At 50.3% G+C, this 22,199-nt stretch overlaps 1 protein-coding gene across 9 annotated transcripts in view; it reads right to left on the reverse strand.

Annotated features, from left to right (window-relative positions):
- Nucleotides 1–21,866, reverse strand: part of LOXL3 (lysyl oxidase like 3) — an 82,703-nt gene extending 60,837 nt beyond the window's left edge. For 7 of the 9 annotated variants that reach the window (XM_072126490.1, XM_072126489.1, XM_072126486.1 and 4 more), the window contains exon 1: nt 21,717–21,866. The gene's annotated coding sequence lies outside the window, so the exon portion shown is untranslated. The other 2 variants (XM_072126483.1, XM_072126484.1) reach the window with 2 other exon arrangements.
- Nucleotides 21,867–22,199: the final 333 nt, after the last annotated feature.

Consider the following 22,199-nt stretch of genomic DNA (forward strand, 5'->3'; position numbering starts at 1 on the left):
CCCATGTTTTTTTTAATCAGAACTGTACATTTTATCCCACACCTCCATCATAACCTCTGGATCTTCTCTGGCTCCAGAGTCTTGTAGGCTGGTGAGATGATCATACATCTACTGCTCTTCCATCTTAGTTCCTTTGTGTGTACAGTAGCAGAGGAGCTTTAGGCTGTGATGATGGATCTGAACTTGGTCTGTTGAGTGTATTTTCATTAGTACATTGAGTCTGGCTGATTGCTTCTCTCCAGGTCTTATAAAAGCCTTTTTATGTTGAGAACTCTTCCTGTCCTGGAGCTCCTTATAATAAAGGGCCATGCAGCGGAACCCATAAACATCATCGTAGAGAGCGATTTTGGCAATGTGGAAAGATTCCGCAGTGCTTTACCATCCACGGGGTTCATGTAGAGACACAATTAGACATTATAGCCCTGATCACAAGAGAGATAATCTATGAGAAGATAGGGGGCACTTACGATGAGAAACAGACAGACATTCATCCCAAAGCCTTAATGGGGTCTTCCAAGAATGGCCAAGGGTGGGAAGTAAAAAGGAAGTGTACTTCCCCTGTTCAGGTTCCGGCTCCCTTGTTTCTGTGGTACTTCGGTCAATGAGAGGCTTTGCCAAATCAGAGGGCTCACTTCCCACTTTGTCCCCAGGTCTGAGATGGTCACTCATTGGTTGAATTGGGGCCTCCTGGAACTTCCAACCCGGCACAATGCTGATAGCGGGAAGTGCAAGTGCGATGCAGGAACTTGGAGTCAGAGAAGGGTGAGCATGCTTTCGATTCTCCACACTCCTTACCCTTAGTTATTAACCACATTCCTGTTAAGCTCTTTTGAAACAATGAAGGTAATTAATTTGATTGTCTAGGGCGGGGGTCACATATCAGAAGACTAGGACAGCACTGGACAGGGAGGATCATGAAGGCCCAGCATAAAGGTCCTTACACAAAAGCACCTAAGCCTTGTGGAAAGCTTTGTAGCTGATCGCTTACATTGACAACACAAAGCATAGCATCCATAACATGACATCTCTACATATAATCATGAGGCTTATCAGTGACCCACAGGGACTACTCATATCTCATATATTCATCTTATTCCACTCAACAACACTGGAAAATATACAATGGACCATACAATCCAAGATGGAGTTGATGTGAAGTACCATCTCCTCCTCATACAGAATGTTCTTCAGTAGGATGTGTCTTGTGTCATTGATGTTATGATAGCACTGAACATGGCAGCAGGAAGATGGAGGCACTAGAACTACCACACACCGGGTTACACTGTGTACACTGGGCCTCAGGGCACCTCCAGTAGGACTTTAGCCTTTTGTAGAAGGAGAATTTGCTCTTCTGGCTCAGCCCAAAGCTAGAACACTCCCCACGACGTGCCAAGTTCCTCAGCAGGAGATCTTCCAAGGCCAAGCATCACTCGACACAATCCCACATAGATCTGGAGCACAGAGACGTCCTTCTTCAGCCGGCTCTTCTTACATGGATAGATCCGCACATAGCAGTAATGTACAGCAGAGCTGAGGAGGGCGTCATCTATTTCCATGTGTTCCCCGCTTACTGCCAGGATTTCCTGACCTAAATTCCATGTGGAAACAGGCAAAATCCCAAGATCATGACATGTTAAGTTATAACACGTAACTTGGATTCCTCACAACCCCAAATGTTCAGTCCTAAAGGGGGAGGGGAGGCTCCTGACTCTATGACACTGTCCCAGCTTACTCCTCTCTGTCTGGGATGTCTGGAGCTCTCCATTTCCAGGGATTGCAGCAATTGTTCAGTATCTGAAGATGTGACTTCTGGCCTGGACATCTCCCTGACATTCACATCAACATTCACCCATGTAATATATGAGCATGTTGGGCCCACCAGAGAAGAAGCCGCCTTTAACCCCGTAATGACCTGGCCCTTTTTGTTTTTTCATTTCATTTTCACTCCCCACTTTCATAAATCTATAACTTTTTAAGTTTTCCATGTACAGATGTGCGAGGGCTTGTTTTCTGCCTAACAAATTGTCCTTCCTAGTGACAGTATTTATTATTCCATGCCCTATACTGGGTTCCAAATGCAGTGAAAATACGCTTTGGCGCCGATTTCACATTTATACAGGTTTTATAATGCTTTCTTACATTTACAAAAATTAAAACCTCCAGTACAATTTTTTTTTTGCCGTCTTCTGGCGCTAATAACTTTTCATACTTCGGTGCCCAGAGCTGTGGGTGGGGTCATTTTTTGCGACTTTTGATGATGTTCTCAATGCTTCTATTTTTAGGACTGTACGACCTTCTGATCACTTTTTATTGAATTTTTTATATTTTTCAAAATGGCAAACAAGTGGTATTTTCAACTTTGGGAGCTATTTTCTGTTACGGGGTTAAATGCAGTAAAAAACCGTTATTATATTTTGAAAGGCATTTTTGTATTGTATTTTCTATTACTATTTTAATACTTTTTTTTTCTAATACCATTATTCAGACCCCTAGGGTACTTTAACCCTAGGTTGTCTGATTGATCCTAACATATACTGCCATACTACTGTATATGGGGCTGTATATTAGGATTTTCCTCCCCATTTATTACAATGTACAAATCTTCATTGTAATGAATGGGTTAAAACAAGACTCAGGTTTGTTATAGCAACCGATCACTGTCACGGGGCAACGATGACGTCACAGGGAGCGTTGATCTTCACCATTTTGAAGCTGTTAGCACCGATCGCCGGTGTTACCAGTAAGTGTTTGCTGCAATATGCAGCCCTTGAGCTCTCTCCATGCACCCGCAGCGCGCCCCACTAATACGGCGCATGTCGGAAGGGGTTAAAGGCTATCTGCTTCTAAATGGCAGGTGACCTAACTCTGTGTTGGAAATGTAGTCCACTATGTAGTCCATCTTCAGAGTAAGGGGAGCGTTTATTCATACTATAAAATGACAGAGCAGCCTCGGAATAAACGGAAAAGTTGAGAATATGCAATGCTTCCAGAGAGGCATCATGGATGGGTGGGGATCCCAGCATCACTTACAAAGTATCTTATACCATGTTAGAGACATCATTATCATAAGGTGACATAAGCCAAATACAACAATTGTTATTGGTCACACATGACAGTTTATGACACCTCATACATACAGTATATAATGACATCCTCAGCCATAGTCCAGAGACTCTCCAGCTGGTCATTCTCATGGGGAGGCTGTGATACCATTAGTCCTCCATGTCCAGGCTTATTCTATACTTACATTCTCAGCTATAAGAAGATATAACAATACACTAACATTCATCTCTATTTGGTCATAAAACTTTCTTTGGTCTCATCTACCCATTAGTGTTGGAGACATAAATTCTAGGTGTGTCATGACACTTCTGTCCACCAGGTTCATATCACCACCACATCCTCTGTCACCGTACCAGAGCTTCTCTGGATTTACTATGTTGTCATCCTTAAATAGAAACTCTGCTGCGTAAAAACCCTTTTACTGAGATCCATTTATTGATTAGGAATGTTCTATCTTTCCTAAGAAATCAAGATGGCCGACTCAAGACAACAGGGCTGCTTATTCTCTTACACTTTGTCCGCTCCTTACAGAGAGAAGAGCCGTCATCTACAGACAAGGCCTTTCACTCCACTAGCAGGAACCAGATAGTCTCCACATTATCAAGGTCACTGTTATAAAGGATCCTGACCCAGGACACATGTGTGTAATGGTACACGTGAACACATCCACACGTGGAAACATCACATTTGCTACATAGGTGACCACAGTAGGATGGATGCCAGGCCCCCACTGGCTTTCAATGTGTAAACACGTGTGAGGACAGAGGAATCCAGGCCTGTTCCACAGATGTGCAGATCATCATCCGCAGATCCTCTCCTCTATATCACGTTATCTCAACCACAGAGGATCCTCTCCTCATCACGTTATCTCAGCCACCACCTTGTGTAGTCACACATCCCTCTACCTCCTTACTACACACTGAACGTCCTGGATACCTACATGGACCCACATCTCCACAAGGGTCATCCACAGATCCGCTACATCATGTTATCTCAGCCACCACCTTGTGTAGTCACACATACCTCTACCTCATTACTACACACTGGACATCCTGGAAACATACATGGACCTACATCTCCACAAGGGTCATCCACAGATCCTCTACATCATGTTATCTCAGCCACCACCTTGTGTAGTCACAAATCCCTCTACCTCCTCACTACACACTGGACGTCCTGAGTACATACATGGACCCACATCTCCACAAGGGTCATCCGCAGATCCTCTACATCGTTATCTCAGCCACTACCTTGTGTAGTCACAAATCCCTCTACCTCCTCACTACACACTGGACGTCCTGAGTACATACATGGACCTACATCTCCACAAGGGTCATCCACAGATCCTCTACATCATGTTATCTCAGCCACCACCTTGTGTAGTCACACATACCTCTACCTCATTACTACACACTGGACATCCTGGATACATACATGGACCCACATCTCCACAAGGGTCATCCACAGATACTCTCCTCTACATCGTTATCTCAGCCACTACCTTGTGTAGTCACACATCCCTCTACCTCCTCACTACACACTGGACTTCCTGGATACCTACATGGACCCACATCTCCACAAGGGTCATCCACAGATCCTCTCCTCTACATCACGTTATCTCAGCCACTACCTTGTGTAGTCACACATCCCTCCACCTCCTCACTACACACTGGACGTCCTGGATACCTACATGGACCCACATCTCCACAAGGGTCATCCACAGATCCTCTACATCACGTTATCTCAGCCACCAGCTTGTGTAGTCACACATCCCTCTACCTCCTCACTACACACTGGACGTCCTAGATACATACATGGACCTACATCTCCACAAGGGTCATCCACAGATCCTCTCCTCTACATCACGTTATCTCAGCCACCACCTTGTGTAGTCACACATCCCTCTACCTCCTCACTACACACTGGACGTCCTAAAACATACATGGACCTACATCTCCACAAGGGTCATCCACAGATACTCTCCTCTACATCACGTTATCTCAGACACTACCTTGTGTAGTCACACATCCCTCTACCTCCTCACTACACACTGGACGTCCTGGATACATACATGGACCTACATCTCCACAAGGGTCATCCACATATCCTCTACATCACGTTATCTCAGCCACCACCTTGTGTAGTCACAAATCCCTCTACCTCCTCACTACACACTGGACGTCCTCGGTACATACATGGACCCACATCTCCACAAGGGTCATCCACAGATCCTCTCCTCTACATCGTTATCTCAGCCAGTACCTTGTGTAGTCACACATCCCTCCACCTCGTCACTACACACTGGACGTCCTGAGTACATACATGGACCTACATCTCCACAAGGGTCATCTACAGATCCTCTACATCACGTTATCTCAGCCACTACCTTGTGTAGTCACACATCCCTCCACCTCCTCACTACACACTGGACGTCCTGAGTACATACATGGACCCACATCTCCACAAGGGTCATCCACAGATCCTCTCCTCTACATCACGTTATCTAAGCCACTACCTTGTGTAGTCACAAATCCCTCTACCTCCTCACTACACACTGGCCGTCCTGAGTACATACATGGACCTACATCTCCACAAGGGTCATCCACAGATCCTCTCCTCTACATCGTTATCTCAGCCACTACCTTGTGTAGTCACCAATCCCTCTTCCTCCTCAGTACACACTGGACGTCCTGAGTACATACATGGACCCACATCTCCACAAGGGTCATCCACAGATCCTCTGCTCTACATCGTTATCTCAGCCACTACCTTGTGTAGTCACACATGCCTCCACCTCCTCACTACACACTGGACGTCCTGGATACATACATGGACCCACATCTCCACAAGGGTCATCCACAGATCCTCTCCTCCTCATCACGTTATCTCAGCTAGTACCTTGTGTAGTCACACATCCCTCTACCTCCTCACTACACACTGGATGTCCTGGATACATACATGGACCTACATCTCCACAAGGGTCATCCACAGATCCTCTACATCACGTTATCTCAGACACTACCTTGTGTAGTCACACATCCCTCTACCTCCTCACTACACACTGGACGTCCTGGATACATACATGGACCCACATCTCCACAAGGGTCATCCACAGATCCTCTACATCACATCACATTATCTCAGCCACTACCTTGTGTTGTCACACATCCCTCTACCTCCTCACTACACACTGGACAACCTGAGTACATACATGGACCCACATCTCCACAAGGGTCATCCACAGATCCTCTACATCACGTTATCTCAGCCACTACCTTGTGTAGTCACACATCCCTCCACCTCCTCACTACACACTGGACGTCCTGAGTACATACATGGACCCACATCTCCACAAGGGTCATCCACAGATCCTCTCCTCTACATCACAATATCTCAGCCACTATCTTGTGTAGTCACAAATCCCTCCACCTCCTCACTACACACTGGACGTCCTGATACATACATGGACCTACATCTCCACAAGGGTCATCCACAGATCCTCTCCTCTACATCGTTATCTCAGCCACTACCTTGTGTAGTCACACATCCCTCCACCTCCTCACTACACACTGGACGTCCTAAGTACATACATGGACCTACATCTCCCCAAGGGTTATCCACAGATCCTCTACATTACGTTATCTCAGCCACCACCTTGTGTAGTCACAAATCCGTCCACCTCCTCACTATACACTGGACGTCCTGATACATACATGGACCCACATCTCCACAAGGGTCATCCACAGATCCTCTCCTCTACATCGTTATCTCAGCCACTACCTTGTGAAGTCACACATCCCTCTACCTCCTCACTACACACTGGACGTCCTGCGTACATACATGGACCTATATCTCCACAAGGGTCATCCACAGATCCTCTCCTCTACATCGTTATCTCAGCCACTACCTTGTGAAGTCACACATCCCTCCACCTCCTCACTACACACTGGACGTCCTGAGTACATACATGGACCTACATCTCCACAAGGGTCATCCACAGATCCTCTCCTCTACATCGTTATCTCAGCCACTACCTTGTGAAGTCACACATCCCTCTACCTCCTTACTACACACTGGACGTCCTGGATACATACATGGACCCACATCTCCACAAGGGTCATCCACAGATCCTCTACATCACATCACATTATCTCAGCCACCACCTTGTGTAGTCACACATACCTCTACCTCCTCACTACACACTGGACGTCCTGATATATACATGGACCCACATCTCCACAAGGGTCATCCACAGATCCTCTACATCACGTTATCTCAGCCACTACCTTGTGTAGTCACACATCCCTCCACCTCCTCACTACACACTGGACGTCCTGAGTACATACATGGACCCACATCTCCACAAGGGTCATCCACAGATCCTCTACATCACAATATCTCAGCCACTATCTTGTGTAGTCACAAATCCCTCCATCTCCTCACTACACACTGGACGTCCTGATACATACATGGACCTACATCTCCACAAGGGTCATCCACAGATCCTCTCCTCTACATCGTTATCTCAGCCACTACCTTGTGTAGTCACAAATCCCTCCACCTCCTCACTACACACTGGACGTCCTGGATACATACATGGACCCACATCTCCACAAGGGTCATCCACAGATCCTCTCCTCTACATCACGTTATCTCAGCCAGTACCTTGTGTAGTCACACATCCCTCTACCTCCTCACTACACACTGGATGTCCTGCGTACATACATGGACCTACATCTCCACAAGGGTCATCCACAGATCCTCTCCTCTACATCGTTATCTCAGCCACTACCTTGTGAAGTCACACATCCCTCCACCTCCTCACTACACACTGGACGTCCTGAGTACATACATGGACCCACATCTCCATAAGGGTCATCCACAGATCCTCTCCTCTACATCGTTATCTCAGCCACTACCTTGTGTAGTCACACATCCCTCCACCTCCTCACTACACACTGGACGTCCTGGATACATACATGGACCTAAAGCTCCACAAGGGTCATCCGCAGATCCTCTCCTCTACATCACGTTATCTCAGCCACTACCTTGTGTAGTGACACATCCCTCCTCAATACACACTGGACGTCCTCGGTACATACATGGACCCACATCTCCACAAGGGTCATCCACAGATCCTCTACATCACAATATCTCAGCCACTACCTTGTGTAGTCACACATCCCTCCACCTCCTCACTACACACTGGACGTCCTGATACATACATGGACCTACATCTCCACAAGGGTCATCCACAGATCCTCTCCTCTACATCGTTATCTCAGCCACTACCTTGTGTAGTCACACATCCCTCCACCTCCTCACTACACACTGGACGTCCTGAGTACATACATGGACCTACATCTCCCCAAGGGTTATCCACAGATCCTCTACATTACGTTATCTCAGCCACCACCTTGTGTAGTCACAAATCCGTCCACCTCCTCACTATACACTGGACGTCCTGATACATACATGGACCCACATCTCCACAAGGGTCATCCACAGATCCTCTCCTCTACATCGTTATCTCAGCCACTACCTTGTGTAGTCACAAATCCCTCCACCTCCTCACTACACACTGGACGCCCTGGATACATACATGGACCCACATCTCCATAGGGTCATCCACAGATCCTCTCCTCTACATCACGTTATCTCAGCCACTACCTTGTGTAGCCACAAATCCCTCCACCTCCTTACTACACACTGGACGTCCTGAGTACATACATGGACCCACATCTCCACAAGGGTCATCCGCAGATCCTCTCCTCTACATCGTTATCTCAGCCACTACCTTGTGTAGTCACACATCCCTCTACCTCCTCACTACACACTGGACGTCCTGCGTACATACATGGACCTACATCTCCACAAGGGTCATCCACAGATCCTCTCCTCTACATCGTTATCTCAGCCACTACCTTGTGAAGTCACACATCCCTCCACCTCCTCACTACACACTGGACGTCCTGAGTACATACATGGACCCACATCTCCATAAGGGTCATCCACAGATCCTCTCCTCTACATCGTTATCTCAGCCACTACCTTGTGTAGTCACAAATCCCTCCACCTCCTCACTACACACTGGACGTCCTGGATACATACATGGACCTAAAGCTCCACAAGGGTCATCCGCAGATCCTCTCCTCTACATCGTTATCTCAGCCACTACCTTGTGTAGTCACACATCCCTCCACCTCCTCACTACACACTGGACGTCCTGAGTACATACATGGACCCACATCTCCACAAGGGTCATCCACAGATCCTCTACATCACAATATCTCAGCCACTATCTTGTGTAGTCACAAATCCCTCCACCTCCTCACTACACACTGGACATCCTGGATACATACATGGACCCACATCTCCACAAGGGTCATCCACAGATCCTCTCCTCTACATCACGTTATCTCAGCCACTACCTTGTGTAGTGACACATCCCTCCTCACTACACACTGGACGTCCTGGATACATACATGGACCAAAAGCTCCACAAGGCTCATCCGCAGATCCTTTCCTCTACATCGTTATCTCAGCCACTACCTTGTGTAGTCACAAATCCCTCTACCTCCTCAATACACACTGGACGTCCTCGGTACATACATGGACCTAAAGCTCCACAAGGGTCATCTGCAGATCCTCTACATCACGTTATCTCAGCCACTACCTTGTGTAGTCACACATCCCTCTACCTCCTCACTACACACTGGACGTCCTGGATACATACATGGACCTACATCTCCACAAGGGTCATCCACAGATCCTCTACATCACGTTATCTCAGCCACTACCTTGTGTAGTCACAAATCCCTCAACCTCCTCACTATACACTGGACGTCCTCGGGACAAACAAGGACCCACATCTCCACAAGGGTCATCCACAGATCCTCTACATCGTTATCTCAGCCACTACCTTGTGTAGTCACAAATCCCTCTACCTCCTCACTACACACTGGACGTCCTGAGTACATACATGGACCTACATCTCCACAAGGGTCATCCACAGATCCTCTACATCACGTTATCTCAGCCACTACCTTGTGTAGTCACAAATCCCTCGACCTCCTCACTATACACTGGACGTCCTCGGGACAAACAAGGACCCACATCTCCACAAGGGTCATCCACAGATCCTCTACATCGTTATCTCAGCCACTACCTTGTGTAGTCACAAATCCCTCTACCTCCTCACTACACACTGGACGTCCTGAGTACATACATGGACCTACATCTTCACAAGGGTCATACACAGATCCTCTACATCACGTTATCTCAGCCACTACCTTGTGTAGTCACAAATCCCTCTACCTCCTCACTACACACTGGACGTCCTGAGTACATACATGGACCTACATCTCCACAAGGGTCATCCACAGATCCTCTCCTCTACATCACGTTATCTCAGCCAGTACCTTGTGTAGTCACACATCCCTCCACCTCCTCACTACACACTGGACGCCCTGGATACATACATGGACCCACATCTCCACAAGGGTCATCCACAGATCCTCTCCTCTACATCACGTTATCTCAGACACTACCTTGTGTAGTCACACATCCCTCTACCTCCTCACTACACACTGGACGTCCTGGATACATACATGGACCTACATCTCCACAAGGGTCATCCACAGATCCTCTACATCACGTTATCTCAGCCACTACCTTGTGTAGTCACAAATCCCTCGACCTCCTCACTATACACTGGACGTCCTCGGGACAAACAAGGACCCACATCTCCACAAGGGTCATCCACAGATCCTCTACATCGTTATCTCAGCCACTACCTTGTGTAGTCACAAATCCCTCTACCTCCTCACTACACACTGGACGTCCTGAGTACATACATGGACCTACATCTTCACAAGGGTCATCCACAGATCCTCTACATCACGTTATCTCAGCCACTACCTTGTGTAGTCACAAATCCCTCGACCTCCTCACTATACACTGGACGTCCTCGGGACAAACAAGGACCCACATCTCCACAAGGGTCATCCACAGATCCTCTACATCGTTATCTCAGCCACTACCTTGTGTAGTCACAAATCCCTCTACCTCCTCACTACACACTGGACGTCCTGAGTACATACATGGACCTACATCTTCACAAGGGTCATCCACAGATCCTCTACATCACGTTATCTCAGCCACTACCTTGTGTAGTCACAAATCCCTCTACCTCCTCACTACACACTGGACGTCCTGAGTACATACATGGACCTACATCTTCACAAGGGTCATCCACAGATCCTCTACATCACGTTATCTCAGCCACTACCTTGTGTAGTCACAAATCCCTCGACCTCCTCACTATACACTGGACGTCCTCGGGACAAACAAGGACCCACATCTCCACAAGGGTCATCCACAGATCCTCTACATCGTTATCTCAGCCACTACCTTGTGTAGTCACAAATCCCTCTACCTCCTCACTACACACTGGACGTCCTGAGTACATACATGGACCTACATCTTCACAAGGGTCATCCACAGATCCTCTACATCACGTTATCTCAGCCACTACCTTGTGTAGTCACAATTCCCTCTACCTCCTCACTACACACTGGACGTCCTGAGTACATACATGGACCTACATCTCCACAAGGGTCATCCACAGATCCTCTCCTCTACATCACGTTATCTCAGCCAGTACCTTGTGTAGTCACACATCCCTCCACCTCCTCACTACACACTGGACGTCCTGAGTACATACATGGACCCACATCTCCACAAGGGTCATCCACAGATCCTCTACATCGTTATCTCAGCCACTACCTTGTGTAGTCACACATCCCTCTACCTCCTCACTACACACTGGACGTCCTGGATACATACATGGACCTACATCTCCACAAGGGTCATCCACAGATCCTCTACATCACGTTATCTCAGCCACTACCTTGTGTAGTCACAAATCCCTCTACCTCCTCACTACACACTGGACGTCCTGCGTACATACATGGACCTACATCTCCACAAGGGTCATCCACAGATCCTCTCCTCTACATCGTTATCTCAGCCACTACCTTGTGTAGTCACACATCCCTCTACCTCCTCACTACACACTGGACGTCCTGATACATACATGGACCCACATCTCCACAAGGGTCATCCACAGATCCTTTACATCACATTGGGGCAGATTTACTTACCCGGCCCATTCGCGATCCAGCGGCGCGTTCTCTGCACAGGATTCGGGTCCAGACGGGATTTATGAAGGTAGTTCCTTCGCCGTCCACCAGTTGGCGCTGCTGCGCTGAAAATCATCTAAACGCACCGGAATACACCGAGCTGAACCAGGTGAAGGTAAGCGCTTCCCAAGCGACACATTTTCGGTTTTTAAATGCGGCGGTTTTTCCGAATACGTCGGGTTTTTGTTCGGCCACGCCCCCCCAATTTCCGTTGCGCGCATGCCAGCGCCGATGCGCCACAATCCGATCGCGCGCACCAAAATCCCGGGGCAATTAAGGTACAATCGGCGCAAATCGGAAATATTCGGGTAACACGTCGGGAAAACGCGAATCGGGCCCTTAGTAAATGACCCCCACTATCTCAGCCACTACCTTGTGTATTCACACATCCCTCTACCTCCTTACTACACAGTGGATGTCCTAGGTACATACATGGACCTAAAGCTCCACAAGGGTCATCCACAGATCCTCTACATCACGTTATCTCAGCCACTACCTTGTGTAGTCACAAATCCCTCCACCTCCTCACTACACACTGGACGTCCTGAGTACATACATGGACCCACATCTCCACAAGGGTCATCCGCAGATCCTCTCCTCTACATCACGTTATCTCAGCCACTACCTTGTGTAGTCACAAATCCCTCCACCTCCTCACTACACACTGGACGTCCTGATACATACATGGACCCACATCTCCACAAGGGTCATCCGCAGATCCTCTCCTCTACATCACGTTATCTCAGCCACTACCTTGTGTAGTCACACATCCCTCTACCTCCTTACTACACACTGGACGTCCTGGATACATACATGGACCCACATCTCCACAAGGGTCATCCGCAGATCCTCTACATCACGTTATCTTAACCACTACCTTGTGTAGTCACACATCCCTCTACCTCCTCACTACACACTGGACGTCCTGATACATACATGGACCTACATCTCCACAAGGGTCATCCGCAGATCCTCTCCTCTACATCGTTATCTCAGCCACTACATTGATGGTTTCTCATCAGCATGGGCGATCAATCACTGAGGATAACGAGGTCACATCTAACAACACAATAATAACCTTTGGTTCCCACTTGAAAGTTTCTAAAACCTGCAAAATGTGTTTGGTGTTAAGTAGGTTGGAAATGTCTGGACATCTGGTTGTGCAGGTCAGGCTCCTACCCCAGACGTAATCCTTCTCCCTGGGGGGTTGTGTATTTTGGGAATATAGCACAAAAGGGGTATATAGCACAAAAGGCGGTGTGGGGGTATATAGCACAAAAGGCGGTGTGGGGGTATATAGCACAAAAGGCGGTGTGAGGGCATATAGCACATAACATGGTGTCGGGGTATACAGCACATAACACGGTTTCGGGGTATACAGCACATAACACGGTGTCGGGGTATACAGCACATAACACGGTGTCGGGGTATACAGCACATAACACGGTGTCGGGGTATACAGCACATAACACGGTGTCGGGGTATACAGCACATAACGCGGTGTCGGGGTATACAGCACATAACGCGGTGTCGGGGTATACAGCACATAACACGGTGTCGGGGTATACAGCACATAACACGGTGAATACAGGTCACCCAGCTCTGACCCTGGAGGATAACATACAGGTCAGCCAGCTCTGACCCCGGAGGATAACATACAGGTCACCCAGCTCTGACCCCGGAGGATAACATACAGGTCACCCAGCTCTGACCCTGGAGGATAACATACAGGTCACCCAGCTCTGACCCCGGAGGGTAACATTCAGGTCACCCAGCTCTGACCCCGGAGGATAACATACAGGTCACCCAGCTTTGACCCCGGAGGATAACATACAGTGTTATACCCAGCTCTGACCCCGGAGGATAACATACAGGTCACCAAGCTCTGACCCCGGAGGATAACATACAGGTCACCCAGCTCTGACCCTGGAGGATAGCATACAGGTCAGCCAGCTCTGACCCCGGAGGATAACATACAGGTCACCCAGCTCTGACCCCGGAGGATAACATACAGGGTTATACCCAGCTCTGACCCCGGAGGATAACAAACAGGTCACCCAGCTCTGACCCCGGAGGATAACATACAGGTCACCCAGCTCTGACCCCGGAGGATAACATACAGGTCACCCAGCTCTGACCCCAGAGGATAACATACAGGTCACCCAGCTCTGACCCTGGAGGATAACATACAGGTCAGCCAGCTCTGACCCCGGAGGATAACATACAGGTCACCCAGCTCTGACCCCGGAGGATAACATACAGGTCACCCAGCTCTGACCCTGGAGGATAGCATACAGGTCAGCCAGCTCTGACCCCGGAGGATAACATACAGGTCACCCAGCTCTGACCCCGGAGGATAACATACAGGGTTATACCCAGCTCTGACCCCGGAGGATAACATACAGGTCACCCAGCTCTGACCCCGGAGGATAACATACAGGTCACCCAGCTCTGACCCCGGAGGATAACATACAGGTCACCCAGCTCTGACCCCAGAGGATAACATACAGGTCACCCAGCTCTGACCCCGGAGGATAACATACAGGGTTATACCCAGCTCTGACCCCGGAGGATAACATACAGGTCACCCAGCTCTGACCCCGGAGGATAACATACAGGGTTATACCCAGCTCTGACCCCGGAGGATAACATACAGGGTTATACCCAGCTCTGACCCCGGAGGATAACATACAGGGTTATACCCAGCTCTGACCCCGGAGAATAACATACAGGTCACCCAGCTCTGACCCCGGAGGATAACATACAGGTCACCCAGCTCTGACCCCGGAGGATAACATACAGGTCACCCAGCTCTGACCCCGGAGGATAACATACAGGGTTATACCCAGCTCTGACCCCGGAGGATAACATACAGGGTTATACCCAGCTCTGACCCCGGAGGATAACATACAGGGTTATACCCAGCTCTGACCCCGGAGGATAACATACAGGGTTATACCCAGCTCTGACCCCGGAGGATAACATACAGGGTTATACCCAGCTCTGACCCCGGAGGATAACATACAGGGTTATACCCAGCTCTGAGCCCGGAGGATAACATACAGGGTTATACCCAGCTCTGACCCCGGAGGATAACATACAGGTCACCCAGCTCTGACCCCAGAGGATAACATACAGGGTTATACCCAGCTCTGACCCCAGAGGATAACATACAGGGTTATACCCAGCTCTGACCCCGGAGGATAACATACAGGGTTATACCCAGCTCTGACCCCGGAGGATAACATACAGGGTTATACCCAGCTCTGACCCCGGAGGATAACATACAGGGTTATACCCAGCTCTGACCCCGGAGGATAACATACAGGGTTATACCCAGCTCTGACCCCGGAGGATAACATACAGGTCACCCAGCTCTGACCCCGGAGGATAACATACAGGGTTATACCCAGCTCTGACCCCGGAGGATAACATACAGGGTTATACCCAGCTCTGACCCCGGAGGATAACATACAGGGTTATACCCAGCTCTGACCCCGGAGGATAACATACAGGGTTATACCCAGCTCTGACCCCGGAGGATAACATACAGGGTTATACCCAGCTCTGACCCCGGAGGATAACATACAGGGTTATACCCAGCTCTGACCCCGGAGGATAACATACAGGTCACCCAGCTCTGACCCCGGAGGATAACATACAGGGTTATACCCAGCTCTGACCCCGGAGGATAACATACAGGGTTATACCCAGCTCTGACCCTGGAGGATAACATACAGGGTTATACCCAGGTCACGACCTGACACCATGTACATACTGGACGTGGTATGAGGCGCCACATGTGCCAGTGTGTACACAGCGCTAAATCATCCCCCAGGAGAAAGCTCCAGCGCCTCACCTTATGTGATTTACTACTGAGCACACAACAAGCTGCCAGCACAACCCCTGCCATGTACCACCAGGGGGCACCATCTGCACAAACCAACACACACTGTCCCACTAGAGGCAGCATTGCTACAGAGCAGTGATAGCGAACCTTTTAGAGACCAAGTGCCCAAACTACAACCCATACCCACCTGTCTATCACAACGTGCCAACATGGCAATTTATTCCCTAACTTATTGCTCCCCGCTCTGTTGTAACTTTCAATCGTATCAGTGTTCTGAGGACACCAATACAGTAGATAGAATGTTCCCCAGAACAGGCAGAAACAATGATAATTCTGATCTGTCCACACCTTCCCACCCCTCCTGTTCTCCCAGGCAGAGCTGTTGCATTAAAATAACATTGAGCATGACAAGTCCTGGGCTGCCTGGGAGTGCAAGTAGATAACTTGAGTCCTCTTTGGTGATGGCCTGAGTGCCCAGAGAAAGGGCTCCGCGTGCCACCTCTGGCACCCGTGCCGAAGGTTCGCCACCACTGCTATAGAGTCTACATACTGTCATCACAAGGCTGCTGTTCACACCTGCAGATTTGTATAATTATACTGCACACACCCCAGTATCACAGCGTTACCCTGCCCCCTCCCCCTCAGTATCACAGCGTTACCCTGCACCCTCCTCCTCAGTATCACAGCGTTACCCTGCCCCCTCCCCCTCAGTATCACAGTGTTACCCTGCACCCTCCTCAGTATCACAGCGTTACCCTGCACCCTCCTCCTCAGTATCACAGAGATACCCTGCGCCCTCCTCAGTATCACAGTGTTACCCTGCACCCTCCTCAGTATCACAGCGTTACCCTGCGCCCTCCTCAGTATCACAGCGTTACCCTGCACCCTCCTCAGTATCACAGCGTTACCCTGCACCCTCCTCAGTATCACAGCGTTACCCTGCGCCCTCATCAGTATCACAGCAATACCCTGCACCCTCCTCAGTATCACAGCGTTACCCTGCACCCTCCTCAGTATCACAGCGTTACCCTGCACCCTCCTCAGCATCACAGCGTTACTCTACACCCTCCTCAGTATCACAGCGTTACCCTGAACCCTCCTCAGTATCACAGCGTTACCCTGCACCCTCCCTCTCAGTATCACAGCGTTACACTGCACCCTCCTCCTCAGTATCACAGCGTTACCCTGCGCCCTCCTCAGTATCATAGCATTACCCTGCACCCTCCTCAGTATCACAGAGCTACCCTGCACCCTCCTCAGTATCACAGCGTTACCCTGCACCCTCCTCAGTATCACAGCGTTACCCTGCGCCCTCATCAGTATCACAGCAATACCCTGCACCCTCCTCAGTATCACAGTGTTACCCTGCACCCTCCTCAGTATCACAGCGTTACACTGCACCCTCCTCAGTATCACAGCGTTACCCTGCACCCTCCCCCTCAGTATCACAGCGTTACCCTTCACCCTCCTCAGTATCACAGCGTTACCCTGCGCCCTCCACAGTATCACAGCGTTACCCTGCACCCTCCTCAGTATCACAGCGTTACCCTGCACCCTCCTCAGTATCACAGCGTTACCCTGCACCCTCCTCAGTATCACAGCGTTACCCTGCACCCTCCTCAGTATCACAGCGTTACCCTGCGCCCTCCTCAGTATCACAGCGTTACCCTGCGCCCTCCTCAGTATCACAGCGTTACCATGCACCCTCCTCAGTATCACAGCGTTACCCTGCACCCTCCTCAGTATCACAGCGTTACCCTGCACCCTCCTCAGTATCACAGCGTTACCCTGCACCCTCCTCAGTATCACAGCGTTACCCTGCACCCTCCTCCATATCACAGCGTTACCCTGCACCCTCCTCAGTATCACAGCGTTACCCTGCACCCTCCCCCTCAGTATCACAGCGTTACCCTTCACCCTCCTCAGTATCACAGCGTTACCCTTCACCCTCCTCAGTATCACAGCGTTACCATGCACCCTCCTCAGTATCACAGCGTTACCCTGCACCCTCCTCAGTATCACAGCGTTACCCTGCACCCTCCTCAGTATCACAGCGTTACCCTGCACCCTCCTCAGTATCACAGCGTTACCCTGCACCCTCCTCAGTATCACAGCGTTACCCTGCACCCTCCTCAGTATCACAGCGTTACCCTGCACCCTCCTCCATATCACAGCGTTACCCTGCACCCTCCTCAGTATCACAGCGTTACCCTGCGCCCTCCTCAGTATCACAGCGTTACCCTGCACCCTCCTCAGTATCACAGCATTACCTTGCACCTTCCTCAGTATCACAGCGTTACCCTGCACCCTCCTCAGTATCACAGCGTTACCCTGCACCCTCCTCAGTATCACAGCGTTACCCTGCACCCTCCTCAGTATCACAGCGTTACCCTGCACCCTCCTCAGTATCACAGCGTTACCCTGCACCCTCCTCAGTATCAAAGCGTTACCCTGCGCCCTCCTCAGTATCACAGCGTTACCCTGCACCCTCTTCAGTATCACAGCGTTACCCTGCACCCTCCTCAGTATCACAGCGTTACCCTGCACCCTCCTCAGTATCACAGCGTTACCCTGCACCCTCCTCCATATCACAGCGTTACCCTGCACCCTCCTCAGTATCACAGCGTTACCCTGCGCCCTCCTCAGTATCACAGCGTTACCCTGCGCCCTCCTCAGTATCACAGCGTTACCCTGCACCCTCTTCAGTATCACAGCGTTACCCTGCGCCCTCCTCAGTATCACAGCGTTACCCTGCACCCTCCTCCATATCACAGCGTTACCCTGCGCCCTCCTCAGTATCACAGCGTTACCCTGCGCCCTCCTCAGTATCACAGCGTTACCCTGCACCCTCTTCAGTATCACAGTGTTACCCTGCGCCCTCCTCAGTATCACAGCGTTACCCTGCGCCCTCCTCAGTATCACAGCGTTACCTTGTGCCCTTCTCAGTATCACAGCGTTACCCTGCGCCCTCCTCCTCAGTATCACAGCGTTACCCTGCGCCCTCCTCAGTATCATAGCGTTACACTGCACCCTCCTCAGTATCACAGTTACCCTGCACCCTCCTCAGTATCACAGCGTTACCCTGCACCCTCCTCAGTATCACAGTGTTACCCTGCACCCTCCTCAGTATCACAGCGTTACCCTGCACCCTCCTCAGTATCACAGAGTTACCCTGCACCCTCCTCAGTATCACAGCGTTAACCTGCACCCTCCTTAGTATCACAGTGTTACCCTGCACCCTCCTCCATATCACAGCGTTACCCTGCACCCTCCTTAGTATCACAGCGTTACCCTGCACCCTCCTCAGTATCACAGCGTTACCCTGCGCCCTCCTTAGTATCATAGCATTACCCTGCACCCTCCTCAGTATCACAGCGTTACCCTGCACCCTCCTCAGTATCACAGAGTTACCCTTCCCCCTCCTCAGTATCACAGCGTTACCCTGCCCCCTCCTCCTCAGTATCACAGTTACCCTGCACCATCCTCAGTATCACAGCGTTACCCTGCACCCTCCTCAGTATCACAGTTACCCTGCACCATCCTCAGTATCACAGCATTACCCTGCACCCTCCTCAGTATCACAGCGTTACCCTGCACCCTCCTCAGTATCACAGCGTTACCCAGCACCCTCCTCAGTATCACAGTATTACCCTGCACCCTCCTCCTCAGTATCAGTTACCCTGCACCCTCCTCAGTATCACAGAGTTACCCTGCACCCTCCTCAGTATCACAGCGTTACCCTGCACCCTCCTCAGTATCACAGCGTTACCCTGCACCCTCCTCAGTATCACAGCGTTACCCTGCAACCTCCTCAGTATCACAGCTTTACCCTGCAACCTCCTCAGTATCATAGCGTTACCCTGCACCCTCCTCCTCAGTATCACAGCGTTACCCTGCACCCTCCTCAGTATCACAGCGTTACCCTGCACCCTCCTCCTCCGTATCACAGCGTTACCCTGCACCCTCCTCAGTATCATAGCGTTACCCTGCACCCTCCTCAGTATCACAGCGTTACCCTGCACCCTCCTCAGTATCACAGCATTACCCTGCGCCCTCCTCAGTATCACAGCGTTACCCTGCACCCTCCTCAGTATCACAGCGTTACCCTGCACCCTCCTCAGTATCACAGCGTTACCCTGCACCCTCTTCAGTATCACAGCATTACCCTGCACCCTCTTCAGTATCACAGCGTTACCTTGTGCCCTCCTCAGTATCACAGTTACCCTGCACCCTCCTCAGTATCACAGCGTTACCCTGCGCCCTCCTCAGTATCATAGCGTTACCCTGCACCCTCCTCAGTATCACAGCGTTACCTTGTACCCTCCTCAGTATCACAGCGTTACCCTGCGCCCTCCTCAGTATCATAGCGTTACCCTGCACCCTCCTCAGTATCACAGCGTTACCTTGTACCCTCCTCAGTATCACAGCGTTACCCTGCGCCCTCCTCAGTATCATAGCGTTACCCTGCACCCTCCTCAGTATCACAGCGTTACCCTGCACCCTCCTCAGTATCACAGCATTACCCTGCACCCTCTTCAGTATCACAGCGTTACCCTGCACCCTCCTCAGTATCACAGCGTTACCCTGCACCCTCCTCAGTATCACAGCGTTACCCTGCACCCTCCTAAGTATCACAGCGTTACCCTGCACCCTCCTCAGTATCACAGCGTTACCTTGTGCCCTCCTCAGTATCACAGTTACCCTGCACCCTCCTCAGTATCACAGCGTTACCCTGCGCCCTCCTCAGTATCATAGCGTTACCCTGCGCCCTCCTCAGTATCATAGCGTTACCCTGCGCCCTCCTCAGTATCATAGCGTTACCCTGCACCCTCCTCAGTATCACAGCGTTACCCTGCGCCCTCCTCAGTATCACAGCGTTACCCTGCACCCTCCTCAGTATCACAGCGTTACCCTGCGCCCTCCTCAGTATCATAGCGTTACCCTGCACCCTCCTCAGTATCACAGCGTTACCCTGCGCCCTCCTCAGTATCACAGCGTTACCCTGCACCCTCCTCAGTATCATAGCGTTACCCTGCACCCTCCTCAGTATCACAGCGTTACCCTGCACCCTCCTCAGTATCATAGCGTTACCCTGCACCCTCCTCAGTATCACAGCGTTACACTGCACCCTCCTCCTCAGTATCACAGCGTTACCCTGCACCCTCCTCAGTATCACAGCGTTACCCTGCACCCTCCTCAGTATCTCAGCGTTACCCTGCACCCTCCTCAGTATCACAGCGTTACCCTGCACCCTCCTCAGTATCACAGCGTTACCCTGCACCCTCCTCAGTATCACAGCGTTACCCTGCGCCCTCCTCAGTATCATAGCGTTACCCTGCGCCCTCCTCAGTATCACAGCGTTACCCTGCACCCTCCTTAGTATCTCAGTGTTACCCTGCACCCTCCTCAGTATCACAGCGTTACCCTGCACCCTCCTCAGTATCACAGCGTTAACCTGCACCCTCCTCAGTATCACAGCGTTACCCTGCACCCTCCTCAGTATCACAGCGTTACCATGCACCCTCCTCAGTATCACAGCGTTACCCTGCACCCTCCTGAGTTTGGCTGCGTTACTCCTCAGCACTCGCTCAGTCTCTTACCTTGATGCTTCCCTGGCTTTCTGGAGTGATCCTTCCCTCTTTCCTGTCCCTCCTGCCTCTCTCCTCCTTCCCCCACAGTCTCTACTTCTCACTGTCTCAGTGTTCAGACATTTTCCTCTCTGTCCCGCAGGATTTAAAACAAACAAGGAATGAGCTAAGTGGGGGCTGAGAATGCCACATACACACCTACCCCCGCCTCGTACACACACCTAACCCAACATACCCCGGCACATGTACAGAGGGTGCACACAGAGGATGTATATATGGTGTATACCAGTGACTGGGGGTGTATATATGGAGTATACTAGTGACTGGGGGTGTATATATAAAGTATACTAGTGACTGGGGGTGTATATATGGAGTATATTAGTGACTGGGGGTGTATGTATGGAGTATATTAGTGACTGGGGGTGTATATATGTAGTATACTAGTGACTGGGGGTGTAAATATGGAGTATATTAGTGACTGGGGGTGTATATATG

Source organism: Engystomops pustulosus, chromosome 1 (assembly GCF_040894005.1).
Source record: "Engystomops pustulosus chromosome 1, aEngPut4.maternal, whole genome shotgun sequence".
Classification (NCBI taxonomy): Eukaryota; Metazoa; Chordata; class Amphibia; order Anura; family Leptodactylidae; genus Engystomops; species Engystomops pustulosus.